We start from the raw sequence: 24408 nt of genomic DNA, 5'->3' as shown, positions 1-24408 counted from the left end.
TGTGTGTATAATTGCTACAAATTATATACAGAAAATATGTAGGGTAGCAAATATTACATATAGGGATCCTTATACTTAGGAAATACATAAGACTATAGGAAATTAAATATATATTTTACATGTATTATTATATCTTTTTTCTTTTTAAATTTCCTGTAATTTGGAAAACATTTATAACAAGTGAAGAAACTTTTAATAGTTAAATTGTTTGAAAGAAAAGAAACAGAGTTGACATATACCTTTTAGGGTAAAATACCCTAGCTGCTTCAGCACAATTCTTTTCCTAATGTGAAGTTTGTAGTATGAACCAACTGTATCTATGTCTTAGACTACATTAGAAGCAAGAGATCTATGCCTTCTTTGGGAAATAGTTGAATGGTTTCATATCTCAAATGTTACCTTTGTTTCCCCCTTGACTCATGGGAGAGCAAGAGTACAATTAAATTGATTTTAAATCACATTTAGCATTACGTATTGATTAGATACAAGCGCTCTGAAGCAAATGCCACATTGTTCAACTCCAAAAAGCATCTGCATTGGATAACAGAAGCAGCATGAGCTTTAATTTCTGTTAAGTAATTCAACCCATGATATAAGTCATGAGAGTGAGATACACGTGGTTAGTAAGTGGCTCCCAAACCTTTTTATTGAAATGCAGCCTTCAATTCAGTTTATTAGCTTGTTCTTTATTCTCATTTATATTTTATTACCTTGGAATACAGTCATAGGATCCTGGAAACGGAGATTTCTTCAAATAAATTTTTCCTAAAGTTTTTAGAATCTTTTGTTAAGTGATGTCCATGAGCAGTTGATGTCAGTCAAGCCAAGTTTTGAGATGAGGGGGGGCAGGTACAAATGTTTCTCTGAGTCAGCTGTGATAGCATCTCTGTGTTTCTGCTTTATTTCTGTCAGCTTTGTTTCTGGAGAGCAAATTCCTGGTTGTGTTATAGATGGAGGGAGTCAAGGGATGGCTTAGTAGAGGGGTAGAAGTTGGATATCTAAAGCCTTGGATTGTTAAAAGTGGTTCTCCCCAAAATAGTTGCCTTTTTGTACCATGGGATCCCTGGCATGATAGCAGTGGGAGGAAAATCACCCAGTGAGTTACTTGGCCATCCCTTTAGCCCCTTGGAGGCTCCCACAGGCTCTGCCTGCATAGGTGAGATTCAGAAGTGGTGTGATTATTAACATCTATTCCCAGCTCATGCCACGCCCTTGGGGAGGAAGATGATGCGGCTGTTGGGCTAGTCTGTCCCTCTCATCCTTGTCAGTTTCTGTTCCACTGTGTCCATTTGATAGCCTTCCTGTTCCTCAGTCTGAGTCGGCTTTCTCTCTGATGATACCACGGGCTCACGTTTTCCTCCGCTGCTCAGATAGTCTAGTCTAAGCCATCTCCTTTATCTAGGCCCAGGGGCTAAATCACCTCAGGTATGTTGGAAAGGCAGCACTGGTTGGTGTTTAAAGGCACAGATGGGGCAGCCAAGCTGTCTGGGTTCAAATCCTGGCTTTGCCATTTAAAAGCTTGGAGATTGTAAGTGATTTTCTTTAACCTCTCCTATCTGAAGTAGAGATAGTAGTGGGACATGCCTCCTCAGGTAGCTGCGAATACCACATGAGTTAATGTATATGAAGTGCTTAGAGTGGCCCTGGCATGTAGTAGAGGTAGATCCACGCACACCTGTGGCATTCTGATGCTTAATAAGCACTGAGGAATAAAATAGCCTAATGGTGCTTGTCCTACTTTGCATCTCCTCTGTTCGACCCACCCCTCATTTTGTGTACATAATAGAGCTGGTGAGGAGGGGCCTGTGCATTCAGGACTATTGCACCTGAATAATGTGGGGGAAGCAGGAGCAGCAACTCTGAGAGTGGGCTTCCTAAGTCAGTGGAGTCTGCTTCTATATTAAGGAATTGGGAGTGAGAAAGAAAGCACTGAGGACCAGCAACCCAGGGCAGACGCGGGAGTAGAGGTTGGAGATGGCCCCCAAATTTATTTTTTGTCTTCTGAAACATGAGCAAGCCAAATTCTCTGCCTCCAAGGTGCTTAACAGTGCCACGGGGAAGACAGCTAAGAAAACAGACAGTTACAATATCCTGTGTAAGGTACCAACAAGCGTGGAAACACATGCATGGGGGGAGAACACCGGGCCCACCCATGGAAAGAGTGGGAGAGGAGTGAGGACAGGCCTCTGAGAGTGACAGGGCAGGTCGGAGTAGCTGGGCTGAGGAAGTTAAGGAAGGGCATTCCAGGCCGAATGAAGGAACAGCATGTGCAAAGGCCTAAAGGTAAGAGTGCTTGGTGAAATCCAGTGTGGCTGGAGCACAGTGTGGGAGAGGAGAGGAGCAGCAGTAGGGTGGGTGGGCTGGGGAAGTAAGAAGGACTTAGATCACGCAGGGTCTTCACACCCATGCCCAGGCATAGATCACGCAGGGTCTTCACACCCATGCCCAGGCATAGATCACGCAGGGTCTTCACACCCATGCCCAGGCATGCAGAGGGGCCTGGTGCAACAGAAAGACTTGGAAGAGCTTTTAGTAAGGAGTGGTTGACGTGCTGTTTGTGCAATAAAAATTAGGTCTGGCCACCTTTCAGGGAACTAAGAGATGTGAGCAAGACGGGGGGCTGGAGCTTCTGCTTTAAAATACATATAGCGTTGGCTTTCTGTTTTCCAAAGCACTCAGGACTGTGTTGTTCCTTTAGCTGAAAGCCGTATATAGTCTGCTCCTGGCATTAGGTGGCAAGATGTAATTGTGACAGGTGTAAATAAGATTTTGCAGTCCAGCTCAGGGGACAACGAAACTGAGATTGATGTGTTTCCAATCTTTTGCTTCTGTAAAGAACACAGCAGCAAACAACCTTGTACATACATCTTTTAGGCACTTGTCCAGTTACTTCCTTAGGATAAATTCCTAGAAATGGGTTTGGTGTTTTAGGGCTTTTGATATATATGGTCCTAGAACGATTTAGATGTCTGCAATCAGAATAGGTAAACAGGTGCTGAATTTTGTGGTAATGCTGAAAGCGCAGATAGAGAAATGAAGTGCATAGCAGTGAGCAGTCATGCCTGAATAGACACGCATGCCTAATTTTTCTCTTTGGACTTCTTTGTACGGCTGATTCTTGTCCCTGGTTGCAGTAAGACTTGATTGGATGAGTACCTAAGACTGACGGGGTGTTTGTCTATAATGACAAGTGCTTGACTGTAGCAGCAAATGATGAGCGGCCCTAGGGAGACATCACCACCCACTTGAGAGAGATCCATGAAGGGTTTATGACCCGTTTGAATCCTGATCGAGCATCACTGTCTTGACCCTCAGGGAACCAATTGTCTGGAATACTTGCTCTGTCAGTCTGAGCGATGTGCTTAGAATCCCTTGGAAACCTAGGAGCCCGATTGTTTGTGAAACACAGAGTGAATTTATCAAGAAGACCTAGAGATTGGAAATATGTTATCGCCACATTGCACAGCCATGTTTGCCAAATATATTGATGAGCTCATCAGCTCCATTATGTAGCTTACCACAGTCAACTATAAATTATTCGAAATTCCAAGGCAATGAATTTTTAATCCTGATCATACCAAATAAAACGGTTTTGTCTTTGCCTTCTGGTCCTTGTCTACAGTAGGAATGTTTACTTGCCGTATATGACGCAAAAAATTTTAAAGATCTGTAGAAACGTTAACACACGCACACATATATATATAGTTCACTAGTAGCTACAAAATGTGTGTCATCTTCTGAGTTTCTTCAACTGTGTGTGAAGCGGCCGGGGGCATCAGAGGAGGGGACACAACTAAGATAGAGGGAATCACAAGCAAACAAGGCGGACAGCTTGGTTCCCACTACCCTTCTTTGCTTGGATGTTCCCTTGAAGACAGGTAGGAATGCAAACGAAGAGCTGTATAGTCTCAAGATTCTGTACTTTCTGCTGCTAGTTACCTGCTAAACCTCCTCCCCAAGTCTAACTCATTTATCACACTTCAGGTTGTTCCTTGGTTTAAAAGAAGTGAGTTCTGCCTGCTCTGAGCCGCTGGGCTAGGATCATTACTATAGGTTAAAGTAAAGCACCTTTATGATCAGTGGAGGCATTGCCTGGTGATCCATATTCTCGGTTTGTTTTTCTGTTTGCGCATACGATGTTTTTGTTAAAATCCTCTGGTGGTGGTGTGGATCGCCAATGGCCTCTGGTGAGGAATAAGGTATATTTTGCCCATAGGGAGGCTGCTCGTGGCTGTTTTTTTCAGCTAGAGAACAGTGGTCACAAAAGCTTCATTAAATGTTAAAACAGTTAGCTAAACTAAAAAAAAAAAAAAAGTAGGAAAACTCCTGTGTAAGTAGGTACGAGAAACATCAATATTGCTCACTGAATAGTCTATTCTTCTAATTTGAAAAGAACAACTATTTGTCACGGTTCTCATCCTTGAGCTGGCAGTTACCTAATTAAATGCATATGAAATTCACTAGGCATCACTAAGGGACAGTAATTTTCCTTGGTTGTTTTTAAAGTTGCTGGGACGAAAGAATTACTTGAGCAGATAATGGATGGATTCTTCCATTGTGCACTGAGGTCCTGAATTAACTAATCATGCCATGGTTATTCATCAATGTGTTACTTAATAATTTGAAATTAAAGGCACCATTTTCATTTATTGCTGACTCCAGGGGGACTGTTGGTTCCAATATTTGAAGACTGTGACCTGGGTGGGGAAGCTCCCCCTAGAAAAGACCACAGCATAAATCAGGACAGAGTTTTGGCTTGGAATAGGTCATTGTGCACCCATGGGGAACATCCTGATCGTTGGTCTTTTTTGTAATCCTCCGTGTATGGAATTGCAGAGATTCATGTCTGTACTCAGCCAGGATGATTTTGTTTTGATTGTCATTGATCAGTGTGTTGGTTACTCTGCCACTTTCACTCACATCCCTGCCTCTGCGCCTTCTGCCTTTTTCTCTGTCCAGTCTCTGCCCCTTTCTGTCCTGTGTACTACACTGTCCAGTCTCCCTTGGATCTGGGATTGACTAATGTGATGGTTAGGCAAGAAGTTGGAGGACTGAAGCAGAAAGCAGTTGGGATTCTCTCTCCTGCTCCTCCCCTGACTGAGCACTGCAGTTGACCATGGCTACCCTTCCTGGTCACCCACCTCCAGCCCAGCTTCCCTGGGCTGTGGTATAACCATTGCCTCCCCTTGCCCTCTGGGGATCAGGGACGCCCTGGCTTCCTGCTGTTGCTACTATGAGTGCCTCCATGTCCCTTGCTGGTTCCTTTCCCTACTTGCTCCTCTGCTAATAAAACTTTAATAGAGCCTCTGCTTTTGGACCATCTGAGGTGGATTCTGTTTCCTCTGGGAACCTAATACAGTAGCGACAGGTTATTCAGTCAGGACATAGTAGTGGGTCTCAAACCTGAGTGTGTTTAAAAATCCATATTCTTGGTCTCTAATCTTTGGAAGAATTCTACAGTATATCTGAAGTGAGTTCCTAGAATCTGTTTTTTACAGAAGCTCCCAGGTGGTTCTAATATTTTGAAGAGCTCTGGCCTTGGAAGAAAATAATATATACTGAGTACTTGAGACTTTCCCCCTGCACATCTGTGCATATATGCTCCTAGTCGGAACAGGAGCAAATTTCTCTTCTTTGTTCCTCTTTCTCCATGGTTGCATGTTAGATGCAAACAGGCTCTTCTTTTATTTTATTTTATTTTTAACATCTTTATTGGAGTATAATTGCTTTACAATGGTGTGTTGGCTCTTATTCAAAATGAAACTTAGACCAACTGGTGACAAGTAACTGGTTCTCCTTCAGCAGAGACCATTCCCAATCATTCAGGACAAACTGCATGTTTTACTCACCTGCTCTGTTTTTAATATCACTTAATACCTGTTACCTTAAAGCAGCTGTTAGTAGTTGTCTTTTGTAAGACTCTGCTTTGATCTGGGTGGTAAACAGGAGAGCTCGCTTGTTTAGGGATATCATACTCATTTACTCACTTACTTAAATATTTATTCAGCACCTACTATATGAAAAGTATGGTCTGGTTCAGGGTTGCCAAGCTACAGCCCTGGGCCTAATCTGGCCTTCTGCCTGTTTTTTTTTTTTTAATAAAGTTTTATTCGAACACAGCCGTGCCCATTCATTTACATATTATCTATGGCCGCTCTTGCCCGTCAGTGTCCGAGTTAAGTAGTTGCAATAGAGACTATGTGGTTTGCAAAGCCTGAAATATCTACCATCTGACACTTGAACTGAAAAAGGTGACAGACCCCTGAATTAGATCCTGGGAACATATTGTAAATATAGTGGGCATCGTCCACTGCTGTGGACACAGCAGTGAATGAGACAAACCCAAATCCTTTCCCTTGTAGAGTGCATTTTGTGGGGAAGACAGAAGGCAATAAGGAAGATGAGATATAAAGTAGACACTGTGTTACAGCATGATAAGTCCTAGGGAGAAAAATACGGCCAGAAAGGAGGATGGGCAGCGTTGGGAGCCAAGGGTACTGTAATGTACACGAAGTGGCTGGGAAGACTCAGTGAGGAGAACTTGAGCCTCATTTTCCACATTTGCTTCCGGCATTTTCCACTTCTTGTCTCCTCTCACTTACATAATTAACATTGCCAGGTCCTATCAATTTTAAATCCGGAAAGTGGAGTGTGATTTTTCAGTTATTGGGGTCCACTAATAGAAAGGCGGTGGGAAAAATGGAGGTATTTCTTTAGCCTCAGAAAATGCTTCCTCTAGAAAGCATTTTTACATGTCTCTTCTTCAACGGAGGGGAGATATGGTCACAGCGAAGTAATATGTTTTACTCCGGCCCCATCCCTTAGCTGATGGTTACTACTCTTGGCAAAGGGAGAGAATTCTGGTGAGGGAGACTGTGCATCTTTCTTTCTTTCTTTCTTTTTTTTAAAAATATTTCTTTATTTATTTTGGCTGCACTGGGTGTTAGTTGCAGCATGCGGGCTTCTTAGTTGTGGCATGCATGTGGGATCTAGTTCCCTGACCAGGGATTGAACGCAGGCCCCCTGCATTGGGAGTATGGAGTCTTACCCACTGGACCACCAGGGAAGTCCCTGTGCATCTTTTCAATATAAAGTAATTACCATTTACTGTATGATGGGGCAGGGGGATGCATGTAAAATTTAGTACATTGGTAAATTTACTGCTAGCTGATGGTCAAATGCTTATCTGTTTTGTTTTAAGTGATGTGAAGTGCCCACACTAGATGTATATGATTTCTGTTCTCCTTTGATTGCAAAACTTAAGTAGAAACCTACCATTACATGGCTGATGATTATATACATTTGGCAACATTACAAGAACAATTGTATAGTTCAAAATGTAAGTACAGTCAATAAAAGTGGAACATAACATGATTATCCTGTAAAGCTAATCTTCTTGGTCCCCTTTGCTCCAACAAATACCCTCCTTGCAGGGCAAGGAAAACTGATTCAATTTCATTCTGAAGTGGACATTGTAGTTTGACTCTGTATTATTAATTCCCTTTGGTTTGCTTTATTACATGTGAAATTTCTTCTACTATTGGAAATTTAGCTACATATTCACATTATTATTTTATTCACCAAATCCTATTAGATTCAAAGTTAAAAAATTCATTTTTAGCAACAGAATAAATTTAGAGGTAAGCATTAAAAAATCCCAACTCTCAAGGCATTTCTCTATGCTAGATTATTGCTCTGTAGCTTTCATTAATTAGATTTCTGAAAAACAAATCAAAACAAAACATTTTCACTAAAGGAAAAATGTATTTAAAACATTTCAAGTCTTAGTTTGCGCTTACAGATGTGTAAGGAATCTATTTTAAATATATTAAACTATGTCTAATGCTTATATACTGCATATTATTTAATTTATCAAAAGTTTCTAGTAACAGTCTAAAGTTAATATGAGGCTTAAGGGGTTTAATAATAATAACTTAATTTGGAAGCATCTTTGTCTTCAAAAACCCTCTGGTCACTTAACAGAACACAATAAAATGTAATTATAAAATATGTATCATGCCTTCATATTTCTAAATTTCCATCATGTTTTTCTTCCTTTAATCACGTATAAAAATACGTACATGAATAATATGAAAAAACTCCAGGTTGCTATTTTACTCTCTGCATATAAAGTGCTGACATGTTCTTTGAGTACTAAGAATGAGAATTAGAGGGACATGTTAACACTGTGGAAATAATCTGGTCACATTTATATGACCTTTGGAGTGAATTCATGAATATCTAGAAGGCTCATGATCATCACATGCACTTCACTGATGCCTGTATTCAAGAAAAGGGAAAACCCTCTTACTCTCCAAGGGATTTTAATACGTTGAAGGTATGCGTTTAGTAACTATGTTAACCAAAAAAAAAAAAAGAAACAGAAACAAATGCACCAAACTATCATCAGCTAAGTAAAAAGAGAAGCGAGTTAAAAGTGATTACCTTAAAGAAAGCGAAAAGTTAAGTTAAAAAAATGAATAATCCTCAAGTAATCAAATCAAGTCATACAGTAGATTCAAAGGCTCTTCATCTGCCATTTTGTATAACTGCGCAGAGCAGGGCTTATTGGGGAAGAGGAAGAAGGCAGAGCTTCACTTCCTTAATCCCCTTTCAAGCAGAGCATCCATGTTGTCAATACCACTATACTAAACTGGCATTTCTGGCAAGCTTGGGACGTTATTCCCTTTGTCTTCTTTTTGTTCTGCTCATTAGCCAAAGGGAAGTTTTACCACCTTTCTCACGCTTGTAATCTTTTCAACAGCTTGTGCACAGGCCCCAGGCTCAGAGCCTCAGGCAGGAATCCCTTCTAGCAAGAGTTTAACATCTCTTTTGTTTCAAGGTTACCAAGGTTAACTCTCTATCTGTGGTAGGTGATACTGGTTTGCTAGTAGAGATAGAACATTTCCACTATTTCAAAGTAATTTAAAGACAAACTGAGCAGATGTAAAGAAAATAAACACCAAGTGATAGTACAGGGGGCGTAAGATGTGACCAAAACCATGAAGGTGACTGTGGTTGGGGAACTGCTCCTGGTGTGCTCGGCCTCCTGGTGTGAAGTCTGGAGATCCCAGGGTCCTGGCCTTGCTTCAGTCCTGCAGTGTGACCTGGAGCAAGTCACATTTTCTGCAGCTTTGGGGACACTGGATCACTGTGGTCTCTCTAACAAGACAACATATGAAAGTGTATGGCCCTCAGGAAGTACTCAAAATTGCCCAGTAGGAATCTTTCAACTCCAAAATTCTCATTCTCTGTTTATTATCTGTGTGATTGGCAGAGTGAAAATAATGGGAAAATGGTGCTTAAAGTAAGAAGGCTAGGGGCAGGCCAAGTGGGTACTGGAAGTAATGCATTGCATATGGAATTTTAGGAGCTGAATTCTAATGAGCACTCTTGTTTTCTAGTGAGTGATCTTGAGAAAGTCAGGGTACCTCTCTGGACCTTAGACTTCTTGTTAATGAAACAGAAGGACTGGGTTGCAGAATGTTTGAGTTGCCTCCAAGGTCAGGAAGTTGATGCTGACCTTGGGTGGCCTCAACCTGTAGAGGCTTGAAGCAGGATTTCGTTCCCCAACTGGAGATTGAAGTCAGGCCGCAGCAGTGAGAGCGCTGAATCCTAGCCAGTAGACCACAAGGCCAGTGACAAGGCCCTGGCCCGTCGGCTTTGTAGAAATGAATTTTCACAGAAAGACAGAAAGTAGTGAAACAAGTAAAGTGTTTATTAGGAGGAAAAAGAGTATGTGTGAATAGACCCTCATGGGCGGGCTCAGAGAGAGAGTGGTAGTTTGAATCACTTATGTGATTCCCTTTATCTCTTATCTGGGCAGGGCTCAGCTCCTCTCTGCCCCTGACATTGCTGTTATCTTAAATTGTCCACCAGAGGCAAAGTCCAGCTATTTACTCTGTTGTTATTTCTATCTGAAAGTATAAACAGGAGTCTGGCTGTAAAAGTCTAACCTGGAGCCCATCTATCTCCTGCCTCAATGCTTCCTTTGTGTCAGTTGGCTCAAACCTTAATTGGGTATAACAACCAGTATCTCCCTGTCACCCTTGCCAAGTTAATGTTATGTCACATGTGGTCACATATGTGAAAGCACCTTAACATTGTAGGCATGCCATCTATTTCAAGTAGTTATGATACCATTGTGATCTACTGTTACTAAAAAACAGGAGTTTCAGTCCTAATGTACCCCCAGGATCTCTTGAAATACAGAGACTGGAACTTCTGCACATACAGTAGACATCATGATGACTTGGAGATGTGTATTAACAGCAAGACATTGGGGCCACAGTATTTCTGTGGGCTGTGCCTGGACAAGTATTTATCTAAAAACTTCCATGGGAAATTCTGATGTGGAATCTGTGTTGAGAAGCCTGGATGGGTACCTTTTATATATAGGAAGTCCTTGGATTTCAGCAATTTCTCTATAGGCTTTGGGGTTCTTCTGTCAATCACTAGTTCTGTAATCTTGAGCAATTTATTAAATCTCTCAATGCTTGGTTCCTCATATCGAAAGTGTGGACAGGGACACCTCTCTTTCTCAAGTTGCTTGAAGAATTAGATGAGATATTGTCTGTCTGTTCTTTGAAAGGTGGGTACCATGTAGCAAATGCTATGGTAACTATTATCTTTGGTTCGGGAAACCCTGATCCTAGAGAACTAAGAGGGCCAAGCATGTTTTGGGTATCCCTGATCAAGTAGATAACTAGTTAAAAGACCTTTAATACTATTCTTAATTCTCACTGAAATTTGTAGCTCTGCCTTCATTCTGGTCATATCATTAGATTTAGTGTATAATTGAACATGTTTGATTTAATAAATTAGTTAAATGGGTGATCATTATGATTTAGATTTCATTTGAGTCCTTGAGGCAATATTTGCTGGTATAAAAATATTAGGTAGTTTGAAAGAATTATCAGAAAGATTAAAATATTAATAAGTTCCCCTATTTCAAATTTATATCTCACTAATTATAAATATCCATCTTTCCTTCTATGTTACTTGTAATTTTTGGTTTATAGCACACACTTTATAGAAATGTGTATATGTTTATTTGATTGGATGCTTTTAGGTCAGTAACTTTATCTTTTTTTTTTTTTTTAAGATTTATATGAATGTCTGAAATTGATCCCAGGAAGAGAATTGCCACCTAATTCAAATGTAGCATTCAGGATATACAGTCTTTCTCCTATTACAGTTATTGGACAAGGCATAACACTTGAATTTAAATCAAAGTAAAAAGCATTTTTTTTAGTGTGCACCTGTTAAAATGCTTCTTTATTGGAGACTATTTGTGATGTGATTAGAAATGTAGAAAAAAATTTATCTCCAGTTAGCCATTTTTGTCACTTGTTGCTTCATTTGTGTTTACTTGGGGCACTCAAATTTTATTTTGAGGTTTTGTCCTGAAAATATTTTCTTCTTCACACTACTCACTCACAGTAATGTTGCCACTGTCTCCCTGCCCCACCCCCCCACCTCCAGCTCTTCTTTTCCTTTAGTGAGTGTGCTTGCTTCTAGAACTTTACACAGGATAAACAAACTAAAAATAAAGGGGAAGCTTCACGTTGTCATTATTTTCATGAAAGTGTGAGAATGGCTGGATGATTTTCACTGAATTTGAAAAGTTTACTTTAAATGGTTTTACTTGAAATAGGGACTGGGTTGTACATATGGAAATTCACTTGAGAGAGACCTTGTGTGGGAGAAATTCAGGCATAAGCTGCCATCCCGTGGAGCACTTTAAACCGAGGTACCAAGAGCCCCAAGTGACTGTGTTTTTGTGCAGAGATGCTGTGGTGCCCCCTCTTAGTGGATTAACTGAAAGAGTTTCCCTCTTTTTCTTCCTAACAGAATCCTGTGATACGTAGGCATTTTCCCCCCTCCCCAACCTCCACCCAAAAGATTATGGAAAGATGCCTCCATCCCCAGGACCAGGGGTCCATACTGGTGTGAAAAGACAGAAAGTCAGCAACCCAAAACACATTACAATAATTACAGTACAATCACCACTAGAGAGGAACAGCTTGCCACAGCATCTCTGGAAGCTTCCACAGTTATTATTGATACTTTATTCGTTTGGTCTCACTGTGGACATGCTGCAGTTTGAGTTGGGCCATTTTCTGTCCTTGACATGGTCTTTAACATGCTCATAAGGGAAATTCCTTTATCTTCCTGTAAACATGGTCTGTACATTCCAGAAAATCTGATACATTTCTCTAGCACGCCTTTAATGTTAAGCAATGTCTCTGCCCTTTTACTGGCAGCTAGTTATCCTAATCTATACAGTACTCTATCACCTACTCTGCTCAATGTTTGTTTGTTTGTTTGTTTCTGAGAAACATCATCCTGTCAGAACGTATACTCATTTGCAGTAAAAATCAATTTTACATATTGATCAGAATTTGTCAGCACATCTTTTGAAAATTCATCGCATACGGTTTGCTTGGCCACACTGTATGGCCTGACCAACCAACTCCTGTGGAGTGAAGGGGGGTCAGTGGCTGGGTAGATGAATGAGTAAATGAATAAGTTTTAAAAGGAAAATTCAGAGATTATGGAGGTTGAATAATGGCCTGCAAATATGCTCACATTCTTAGTTCCTGGAGCCTGTCAATGTTGCCTTCTGTGGCAGAAGGGTCTTTACAGATGTGATTAAGAATCTGGAGATGACAGGTGGAGTCAAGATGGTGGTGTGGGAAGACATGGAGTTAGCGTCTCCCCACAACTAGGGCGCCTGCCGGCTGCTGGTGGGGGACTCTGACACCCAAGGAGATGGGAGGAACCCCGAAGTGAACCGATGGCTTGTGGGATCTTGGTTCACAAGCCCAGGGTTGGGCCAGAGCTCCTGCGGTGGGAGGTCCGAGTCCGAACCACTGGACTAACAGAGAACCTCAGACCCCAGGGAATATTCATCAGAGTGAGGTCTCACAGAGTTCCTCATCTCAGCACCATGACCCAGCTCTACCCAATAGCCTACAAACACCAGTGTTGGAAGCCTCAGGCCAAACAAACAGTAAAACAGGAACACCATCCCACTCATTAAAAAAAAAAAAAGAAAGAAAGAAAAAGAGACAGCAAAAAAATATGTCACAGATGAAGGAGCAAGGTAAAAACCTACCAGACCAAATAAATGAAGAGGAAATAGGCAATCTACCTGAAAAAGAATTCAGAGTAATGATAGTAAAGATGATCCAGAATCTCGGAAATAGAATGGAGGCACAGATTGAGAAAATACAAGAAATGTTTAACAAAGATCTCAAAGAACTAAAGAACAAACAGAGTTGAACAACACAATAACTGAAATAAAAAATACACTAGAAGGAATCAATAACAGAATAACTGAGCCAGAAGAACGAATAAGTGAGCTGGAAGACAAAATGGTAGAAATAACTGCCGAGGAGCAGAGTAAAGAAAAAAGAATGAAAAGAATTGAAGACAATCTCAGAGACCTCTGGGACAACACTAAACACACCAGCATTCGAATTATAGGGGTCCCAGAAGAGGAAGAGAGAAAAAAAAATGTCTGAGAAAATATTTGAAGAGATTATAGTTGGAAACTTCCCTAACATGGGAAAGGAAACAGTCACCCAAGTCCAGGAAGCACAGAGAGTCCCATACAGGATAAACCCTAGGAAAAACACACCAAGACACATATTAATCAAACTAACAAAAATTAAATTCAAAGAAAAAATATTAAAAGCAGCAAGGGAAAAACAAAAAATAACATACAAAGGAATCCCCATGAGGTTATCAGCTGATTTTTCAGTGGAAACTCTGCAGGCCAGAAGGGAGTGGCAGGATATACTTAAAGTGATGAAAGAGAAAAACCTACAACCAAGATTACTCTACCCAGCAAGGATCTCATTCAGATTCGATGGAGAAGTCAAAAGCTTTTCAGACAAGCAAAAGCTAAGAGAATTCAGCACCACCAAACCAGCTTTACAGCAAATGCTAAAGAAACTTCTCTAAGCAGGAAACACAGGAGAAGGAAAAGACCCACAAAAACAAACCCAAAACAATTAAGAAAATGGTAATAGGAACATACATATCAATAATAACCTTGAATGTAAATGGATTAAATGCCCCAACCAGAAGACAAAGACTGGCTGAATGGATACAAAAACAAGACCCATAGATATGCTGTCTACAAGAGACCCACTTCAGACCGAGGGACACATAGAGACTGAAAGTGAAGGGATGGAAAAAGATATTACATGCAAATGGAAATCAAAAGAAAGCTGGAGTAGCAATACTTGTATCAGATAAAATAGACTTTAAAATAAAGACTGTTACAAGAGATAAGGAGGGACACTACATAATGATCAAATGATCAATCCAAGAAGAAGATATAACAATTATAAATGTTTATGCACTCAACATAGGAGCACCTTAATACATAAGGCAAATGCTAACAACCATGAAAGGAGAAATCGACAGTAACACCATAATAGTAGGGGACTTTAACACCCCACTTAAACCAATGGACAGATCATCCAAACAGAAAATAAAGAAGGAAACACAAGCTTTAAATGACACAATAGACCAGATAGATCTAATTGATAATTATAGAACATTCCACCCAAAAGTGGCAGAATATGCTTTCTTCTCAAGTGCATATGGAACTTTCTCCAGGATACATCACATCTTGGGTCACAAATCAAGCCTTGGAAAATTTAAGAAAATTGAAATCGTATCAAGCATCTTTTCTGACCACAATGCTATGAGATTGGAAATCAATTACAGGAAAAAAACTGTAAAAAACACAAATACACGGAGGCTAAGCAGTGTGCTACCAAATAATCAAGAGATCACTGGAGAAATCAAAGAAGAAATTAAAAAAATACTTAGAAACAAATGACAATGAAAACACGATGACCCAAAACCTATGGGATGCAGCAAAAGCATTTCTAAGAGGGAAGTTTATAGCAATACAATCTGATCTAATGAAACAAGAAAAACCTCAAATAAACAATCTAACCCTACCCTTAAAACAGCTAGAGGAAGAAGAACAAAGAAAACCCACAGTCAGTAGAAGGAAAGAAATCATAAAGATCAGAGCAGAAATAAATGAAACAGAAACGAAGAAAACAATAGCAAAGATCAATAAAACTAAAGCTCGTTCTTTGAGAAGATAAACAAAATTGATAAACCCTTAGCCAGACTCAAGAAAAAAAGGGAGAGGACGCAAATCAATAAAATTAGAAATGTAAAAGGAGAAATCACAACTGACACTGCAGAAATACAAAGGATTATAAGAGACCACTGCAAACAACTATATGCCAATAAAATGGACAACTACGAAGAAATGGACAAATTCTTGGTACAATTTTCCAAGACTGAACCAGGAAGAATTAGAAAACATAAACAGACCTGTCACAAGCAATGAAATAGAAACCGTAATTAAGAAATCTTCCAACAAACAAAAGTCCGGGACCAGGTGGCTTCACAGGCGAATTCTATCAAACACTTAGAGAAGAGCTAACACTGATCCTTCTCAAACTCTTCCAAAAAATTTCAGCAGGAGAAACACTCCCAAATTCATTCTACGAAGCCACCATCACCCTGATACCAAAATCAGACAACGATATCACAAAAAAGAAAATTACAGACCAATATCTCTGATGAACATAGATGCAAAAATCCTGGACAAAATACTAGCAAACAGAATCCAACAACACATTAAAAGATCATAGACCATGATCAAGTGGGATTTATCCCAGGGATACAAGGATTCTTCAATATACGCAAATCAATCAATGTGATATAGCACGTTAACAAATTAAGGAATAAAAACCATGTGATCATCTGAATAGATGCAGAAAAAGCTTTTGACAAAATTCAACACCCATTTATGATAAAAACTCTCCAGAAAGTGGGCATAGAGGGAACCTACCTCAACATAATAAAGGCCACATATGATAAACCCACAACCAACATCATTCTCAATGGTGAAAAACTGAAAGCATTTCCACTAAGATCAGGAACAAGACAAGGATGTCCACTCTTGCCACTCTTATTCAACATAGTTTTGGAAGTCCTAGCCACAGCAATCAGAGAAGAAGAAGAAATAAAAGGAATACAAATTGGAAAAGAAGAAGTAAAACTGTCACTATTTGCCAATGACATGATACTATACACAGAAAATCCTGAAGATGCCACCAGAAAACTACTAGAACTAATGAATGAATTTGGTAAGGTTGCAGGATACAAAATTAATGCACAGAAATCTCGCATTCCTATACACCAACAACAAAAAATCAGAAAGAGAAATTAAGGAAACCCTCCCATTTACCATTGCAACAAAAAGAATAAAATACCTAGGAATAAACCTGCCTAAGGAGGTGAAAGACTTGTACTCAGAAAACTATAAAACACTGATGAAAGAAATCAAAGATGACATAAACAGATGGATAAATATACCATGTCCTTGGATTGGAAGAATCAATATTGTGAAAATGACTATACTACCCAAAGCAATCTACAGATTCAATGCAATCCCTATCAAACTACCAATGGCATTTTTCACAGAATTAGAACAAAAAATTTTACAATTCGTATGGAAACACAAAGAGCCTGAGTAGCTAAAGCAATCTTGAGAAAGTAAAATGGAGTTGGAGGAATCAGGCTCTCTGACTTCAAACTATACCACAGAGCTACAGTAATCAAGACAGTATGGTATTGACACAAAATGAGAAATTTAAATCAATGGTACAAGATAGAATGCCCAGAGATAAACCCATGCACCTATGGGCACCTAATTTACAACAAAGGAGGCAAGAATATATAATGGAGAAAAGACAGCCTCTTCAATAAGTGGAGCTGGGAAAACTGGACAGCTACATGTAAAAGAATGAAATTAGAACACTTCCTAACACCATACACAAAAGTACACTCAAAATGGATTAAACACTTAGCCAGACACTATAACACTCTTAGAGGAAAACATAGGAAAAACACTCTTTGACATAAACCACAGCAAGATCTTTTTTGATCCACCTCCTAGAGTAACGGAAATAAGAACAAAAATAAACAAATGGGACTTAATTAAACTTAAAAGCTTTTGCACAGCAAAGGAAACCATAAACAAGACAAAAAGACAACCCTCAGAATGGGTGAAAATATTTGCAAATGAAACAACAGACAATGGATTAATCTCCAAAATATGTAAACAGCTCATGGAACTCAATTTCAAAAAAACAAACAATCCAGTTAAAAAATGGGCAGAAGACCTAAATAGACATTTCACCAAGGAAGACATGCAGATGGCTAAGAGGCACATGAAAAGCTGCTCAATATCGCTAATCATTAGAGAAATGCAAATCAAAACTACAGTGAGGTATCACCTCACACCAGTCAGAATGGCCATTATCAAAAAATCTAGAAACAATAAATGCTGGAAAGGGTGTGGTGAAAAGGGAATCCTCCTGCACTGTTGGTCAGAATGTAATTGATACAAGCACTATGGAAAACAGTATGGAAGTCCCTTAAAAAACTAAAAATAGAACTACCATATGACCCAGCAATCCCACTACTGGGCATATACCCTGAGAAAACCATAATTCAAAAAAAGACATGTACCACAATGTTCATTGCAGCACTATTTACAGTAGGACATGGAACCAACCTAAACGTCCATTGACAGATGAATGGATAAGGAAGATGTGGCACATATATGCAATGGAATATTATTCAGCCATAAAAAGAAACAAAATTGAGTTATTTGTAGTGAGGTGGGTGGACCTAGAGTCTGTCATACAGAGTGAAGTAAGTCAGAAAGAGAAAAAGCAAATACTGTATGCTAACGCATATATATGGAATCTAAAAAAAAAAAAAAAAAAAAAAAGAAATGGTACTGATGAACCTAGTTGCAGGGCAGGAGTAAAGAGGTAGACAGAGAAAATGGACTTGAGGACATGGGGTGGGAGGGCAAAGCTGGGGCAAAGTGAGAGTAGCGGCGACATATATACACTACCAAATGTAAAATAGTTGGCTGGTGGGAAGCAGCAGCATAGCACAGGGAGATCAGCTCGGTGCTTTGCAATGACCTAGAGGGGTGAGATAGGGGGTATGGGAGGGAGGCTCAAGAGGGAAGGGATTTGGGGACATGTGTATGCATATGGCTGATTCGCTTTGTTGTGCAACAGAAACTAACACAGTACTGTGAAGCAATTATACTCCAATAAAGATCTATTAAAAAATAAAACAAACAAAACCAAAACACAACAAAAAAAAGAATCTTGAGATGAGATACCCTGAATTATCTGGGTGGGCCCAGCATAATCAAAGGGTCTTTGTAAGAGGGAGGCAAGAGAGTCAGCATTAGAAAAAAGGAAATATGACAACAGAGGCAGAGATTGCAGTGATGCTCTTTGAAGATTGCAGAAGGGGTCACAAACCAAGGAATACAGGCAACCACTAGAAACTGAAAAAGGCATGGAAATGGATTCTCCCCTTCAAGCCTCCAGAAGGAAGCAGCCCAGTCAACATCTTGCCTTCAGCCCTGTGAAACTGACTTCAGACTTCTGGCCTCCAAAACTGTAAGAGAATAAATTTGTGTCATTCTAAGCCATGAAGTTTATAGTAACTTGTTACAGCGGTAATAGGAACTTAATACAGTGATTCATAAACTTATAAAATGTCAGGTAATGAGTACTGTAGTCCAACAGGAGTATAGTTCTGCTGACGAGGAATGTGACGCTCCCTCCACCACATCCCACGTTCAGGATGCCAGTAACTGTGGTTCTGACCCTTCTGATGAGGTGTATGTGTTGTGACAAGGCCCAAAGGATAGAGACTTGGGACTTGGGTAGAATTTACTTGATATATTTCACTGCTTTCTGAAGGCTTTTTTTCTTTCTTTCTCTTTCTGTCTTTTTAAACAACTAGGTTCTTTTTATGAAGGAACATTTCCCTCTACCCATCCCATACCTTTCTCTTCAACTTTCCCCATAGTTTATTTTTCTGATTTCTATTTCACTCTTGATTTAGTGCTGTTCTTCTCAGAGAAGAAAATCTTCCTTTTAACTTCCAAGGAAAGAGGCAGGCACTCTTTGCTTCTTATTGTGATTTGATAGGGGGGTGATTTTCAGTATGTCTCATGTCCAGAAAATCGTATACTGCTTTGTCGCTGCATTGTGTCATGATGTGTTGAGCTCTTTTAGGTGGCCGATATGGAATCTTGGATTAGTAATTCCCAGTACTAATGTTCTGTAGCACCTATGGAGTTTTGACAGTTTCTCCTACATATTAGCTGTCTCCTTGGTGCAGTGATTTGTTAACGGAAAAATAATATCATTATTTTAATATTTTTATTAGCGGTGTGTTTATGAGGTTCCATCCCACACAAACTGCATGTTGGTCGCTTTGTGGTAGTTAACTATTGCAGTATCCATGAAATTTGGGTATGGATGGGATTCATTGTGAAGAGTAAGCAATAGAAAAATCTAATGAGAAACAGAGGAATTCTAACAGACCCTCTGATAAAGGGATGGTTTCATTTTGAGAGTTGCCGCATTTCATGTTTATCAAAGATTACAAATGTCAGTCCCAGGGTAAGTAGAATCCTCAGAAAAGTTTAGTGATGTATGTATTTGTAACAGGGATTGATTTTCAAAAGTCCTTAACTAGACTTTGTTTGGTTGATCCTCATACATACCTATAAGGAAAAAAGTAATTTAAATGGATACAAGTTGTTTGATTATTTTAAAATATAAAGTTGAGTAAAAAATTGAACCTTAAAGTTTTAAGAATATATATTATTCACTTAAAATTGACACATTACTGGAACCATATACTTTGCCCTGAAATTTTATTTTAAGATTCCTGTACAGCTATGGATTACAAATTTTATTGTGAATAAGAATCATTTGGAGTCACTTAATGAAACATTGTTTCTTGGGCCTCTTACCTCAGAGATTTTGTTTCAATCAATTAAGAGTGGACTCTGGAATCTCTATTTTTACCAGTCACTATAGATAATTCAACAATCCTCAGGGTATTCTTCAAGAAACACTGCTATATATACCCCACCAATAAAGAAAATAGTGAGTGTGTGCTATTTAAGAAATTCCTGAAGTCTTTTCAGAAAAATAGTTGTTGGAAACACCGTTTGCCCTATGTAAGATATGCTGTGCTGAGTTACAGAACACTTTAGAAAAAGGCTTAATGTGTTTCGAGTGAGCCTATGGCGATTTTTAAGGTTCTGGATTTCACTCAAATTTGTAGCATTGCGAGCGGCATCCTATAGATATGGCTGTAATGTGTTCAGCTCAATGACACGGAAACTGGCAGATATTTCTGTAAGACATACCTACTGAGAAATAGTGCTTGCTGCCAGTACCTTGATCTGTATACATTGAGCACTTAATAGTTTGCATTTTTTTGTTTATTCACTTGTCCTAAATGCTTAATGAACAGGTTCTCTAAGGCTTTAATTTCCAGCCAATCCTAAGTTTATTACTAAAGTTTATCAAGCAATAAACACACTATTGCACTTATACTGTCATGTTTTTATAAAGCAGCTTATAAAAGGTGACATCTGGCAAAGAGGCAGATCTATAAAAATCATGTGGGTGGATATTGTGTCATTTTTTCTTCCATACTCCCAGAAAGAGTAATATTATTTTGACACACACATACATACCCACTGTCAAGTTTCTATTTTTATAGTTAGCTTACTGCACATATCCTTAAGCTATACAAAACCTTTGGGCTAATGCAAAAAGTGACATTTCTGCATATTTATGACAATGCCATTTTAGAGGTTGACTTTGCCTGATAGGATTTTTCCAAGAACAGTGTCATTTTCATGACATTAGACATTGTTGAGAACAGTACTATTGTGCAGTTAGTCAGGAGAGGTCAAATATGGAAGGACAAATCATAAATCACTTAATTTAATGCTTGGCATGATTATTTCTCAATATTTGCTGGATACAGGGACAGAAGAAACTACAACACAGCCCTCATTAGCAGATCCCTAAGTAGTCAGAATCTGAACTAATCCTTTGTCAACATACACCCTACCCCAAAGTCCAGAAACCCTACTCCTAGGTTTATACCCCCAAAATGAATGCATTTATCCACCAAAAGACTGGAGAAGAATGTTCATAACAGCTTTCTCTAGAAAAGCCCAAACTAGAAGCAGCCCAGATGTCCATCAGTCACCGAATGGATAAATGTAGTAGACTTATAAAATGGAATACTTCACAGCAGTGAAAACATACCACCTACTGTCCCATGCAGCAACGTAAATGAATCTCACAGACAGTTGAATGAAAGAAGCTGGCTACTGAAGAGTACCTACTGTATGATGTACTGTATTGGAAAATGCAAGAACTGACAGAACTGACCAATGGTGATAGAAGTTAGAATAGCGCTTACGTGTGTGTGTGTGTGTGTGTGTGTGTGTTTGTGTGTGTGTGGAGGGAGTGGGTAGTTTATTGAGGGCACTGTCTGGGAAGGGGCCGAGGGAGTCTTCTGGAGTAATGGAAACACAGTGTTTCACTGTCTGGGTCCTGGTTACCTGTGTGTATACATATGCAAAAATGCAGAGTGGCACACTTAAGATTATCCCGCCTTACTATATGTTCTGGATACCTATTGCTGTGTAATAAACCATTGAAAAACATAACAGCTGAAAACAGTTTGTTGGTATTATATCTCACAATGGTGTGGGTCAGGGATTCGCAAAGGGCAGTGCAAGGATGATTGGCTTATCTCATCCAGTAAAGTCTGGTGCCTCGACTGGGGCGACTGCAATGGCAGAAAGTCAGTTAGGTTCCCCCCTGCCCCTTCTCTCTCCCCGCCCCTCCCCCTGGGGCTGTCTAAACGGGCTTTCTCGGGACATGTTGACCTCAAGATGGTCAGACTTCTTACCTTAGAACGGTTCATGACTTTAAGAGCTGGTGTTTTAAGAGAGTAAGTGGACACAACAGTTTCTTAAGACCTGGGCAGAGTAAGTTCGGCTGAATTCTCTTGGTCAGAGTACTTTCCGAGCCCACCAGACTCAAGGAGATAGACCCCTACCTGTCACTGGAAGGGATGTTGAAGATTTTGCGGCCACACTGTATAGACGCAATATCTCAATTTAAAAGTTTTCTTTAAAAAGTTAAAATCAGTCACATTACTCTCAAAACTTTATTTTCTGTTGGAAGGTATTGCAAAATTTAAATCTAGTTCTGAAAAACACAAACAGCAAAAGGGACCCTCCATCTGAAATCACAGTTTCCATCCTATCATACATCTCCTCTCCATTTCTTTTTGAGGTTGAAAATTCTGTGACTTTTTCTTATGTTATTTGAAGTTTCTGGGCTTTGAGTTTTATTTTTGCCAGGCTTGGGTGAACTTAGACTTTTATTTAATCATTTACGGCCTAGAGTTAACTGTCAGATTGAAGTCAGATAAGGCTTCTGATACAACTGAAATCCTTTGCTCCTTTTGAGTTATGGATAATGAATTTGCCCTCTTATGGTCATAGTATGATTTTTAAGAAAGAAATCCTATATTTCTTATTAATCATCTATCAGAGCTATGTTGCCCAACCGGTCTCTTTGTACAAATCCTTATTAAGAGATGAGCACAGGGCAGCTGCATTTATGAAGTGAGGTTTTATATGAGATTGACTGGCAATGTTTGTTCAAGCTAAATAAAGCCAGCGTGAAAGCAGAGCCTTTTAAATTATTTGGCTTCATTTGAACATGCCACTGATGTAGACAGCTTGGGAAAGCAGTGTGTGTACACAAAAAGCTACATTATCAAACATATCAAAAGGTTTCAATGCCAGCACACCAAACATCTCTAGCAGAGATAATTACTGCACCCGTGCTGGGCATAATTTAGGTCAAGAGAAGCACTTCAGCCAGATCTTTAAACAACATTGTACATCTCATTTGAAGTTTTTGGGACCATATCTCAGTTTTGTGCCAGTATGTTCAAAGTCCACTTCACAGAGTCAAGATTAGAAAAATCTGACTTCATATCCTCTCAGATTTTCTTTTTAATTAATTGCAGAAGGCTATCCTTTTGCTCCCTCCCCACAACCCCCAGCAAACCAGAAAGAATTTGTGCAGTAATTCCATATCACTGTAATTTCAAGACTCTGCTTTCATTTGTCACTTAAAGAGCTTTGCAGTATATAAAGCAGTCAACCCAGCTCCAAAGCCGTATCACTTTGTCAAAAGAGAGTTGTTTGCACTTTACGTGACAAGCTATTTGTATAAAGTGCCAGGGTTTGAACTAAATATACTGCATGAAATCTAAGTTATCGATGATGGAATCTTGTTTGTAGTGCTTGTCATTTGCTGCTCACTCTTTCCCCCCCAGCCTTCTAACTCACCCCCCCCAATCGAATGGGACTGTTTTGAAGAGACCCCTTTAATTTTGACAATATTAATGGTGTTGCTTGAGCCACATCAGAAGGCACACAATTCTAGAGTTTGATGAACACATTCGTTTCCTCTCACTGATCTCTGACTCTTGAATACTGTAGACTGCTTAGAAAAATGCTAACGTGCATATTTGTATATGTGTCATGTCTAAAGCATGTTTATGTGTACAAATAATATCCATGTGTGAGTCTGTGAGTATAACAGAAGCATGACCTTAGGAATTGGCTAGATTCTAATCCATTCCCTTCTGTTCTCAAGCAGTATGACCTTGGACAAAATAAGATGTTTGAATTTGTTTGCTCATCTGTAATTTGGGGGAACTAATCCCAACCCTCAGGATTATTGGTGCATTGGTTCTCGTGTGTGGCGTATCATGAATACTAGAAGTCCCTACATTCTTAGGACTATCACAGTAAGCACATTTTCTCGGCTGCGAGTTGAGCTGATTCTCTGTAGAAGGTTTTTTGGTTTTTGTTTTAATCTAAACCTTTCCAAGAATTAGTTATTAGTTATTCATTTTTAATTGTTAACAAATGTAAAAAAATATATATATATACATATATATATATATATGATACCTACTTCATGTAGATATCCTTCACAGTAAACTAGGTCCCTCCTGGGATATAGCGTTTCCACCATGCTTCTCAAAGGTGTCCACAAGCCAACACCAGTGGCTTATTATCACCCACAGGCCTATGCAAAATACGGATTCTCAGATCCCAACCCAGACCTTTTGAAATAGAAACTACATTTCAACCTTTATTTATTTTCACACTAAAGTTAAAGAAGAACCTTTCTAGTAGAGTGATTACTGGTTCTTAAGTTGGAAGACCTAGGTTCTCGTGGAGTTTTTTTTTTTTTTTTAAAGGTTTTTAACCATGACCTTCAGTAAGAAATAGATTTAATATCATTACCCAACAAAGAGGAGCATACATCCTCATAAACACATGTAGTTAAAACAAAAGTTGCATCAAACAGTATTTACCCTTGCTGTATGCTGAGCACTCAGATATTT

General features: G+C 39.3%; 1 protein-coding gene across 17 annotated transcripts in view; it reads left to right on the top strand.

Annotated features, from left to right (window-relative positions):
• FHIT (fragile histidine triad diadenosine triphosphatase) overlaps positions 1–24408 on the top strand; it is a 1499836-nt gene that overhangs the window by 881606 nt on the left and 593822 nt on the right. The window lies entirely within an intron of this gene.

The sequence above is a fragment of the Eubalaena glacialis genome, chromosome 7 (genome assembly GCF_028564815.1).
Source record: "Eubalaena glacialis isolate mEubGla1 chromosome 7, mEubGla1.1.hap2.+ XY, whole genome shotgun sequence".
Taxonomy (NCBI): Eukaryota; Metazoa; Chordata; class Mammalia; order Artiodactyla; family Balaenidae; genus Eubalaena; species Eubalaena glacialis.
The sequence above is the reverse complement of the archived record's forward strand: the minus strand, read 5'-3'. Positions and strand labels throughout refer to the sequence as shown.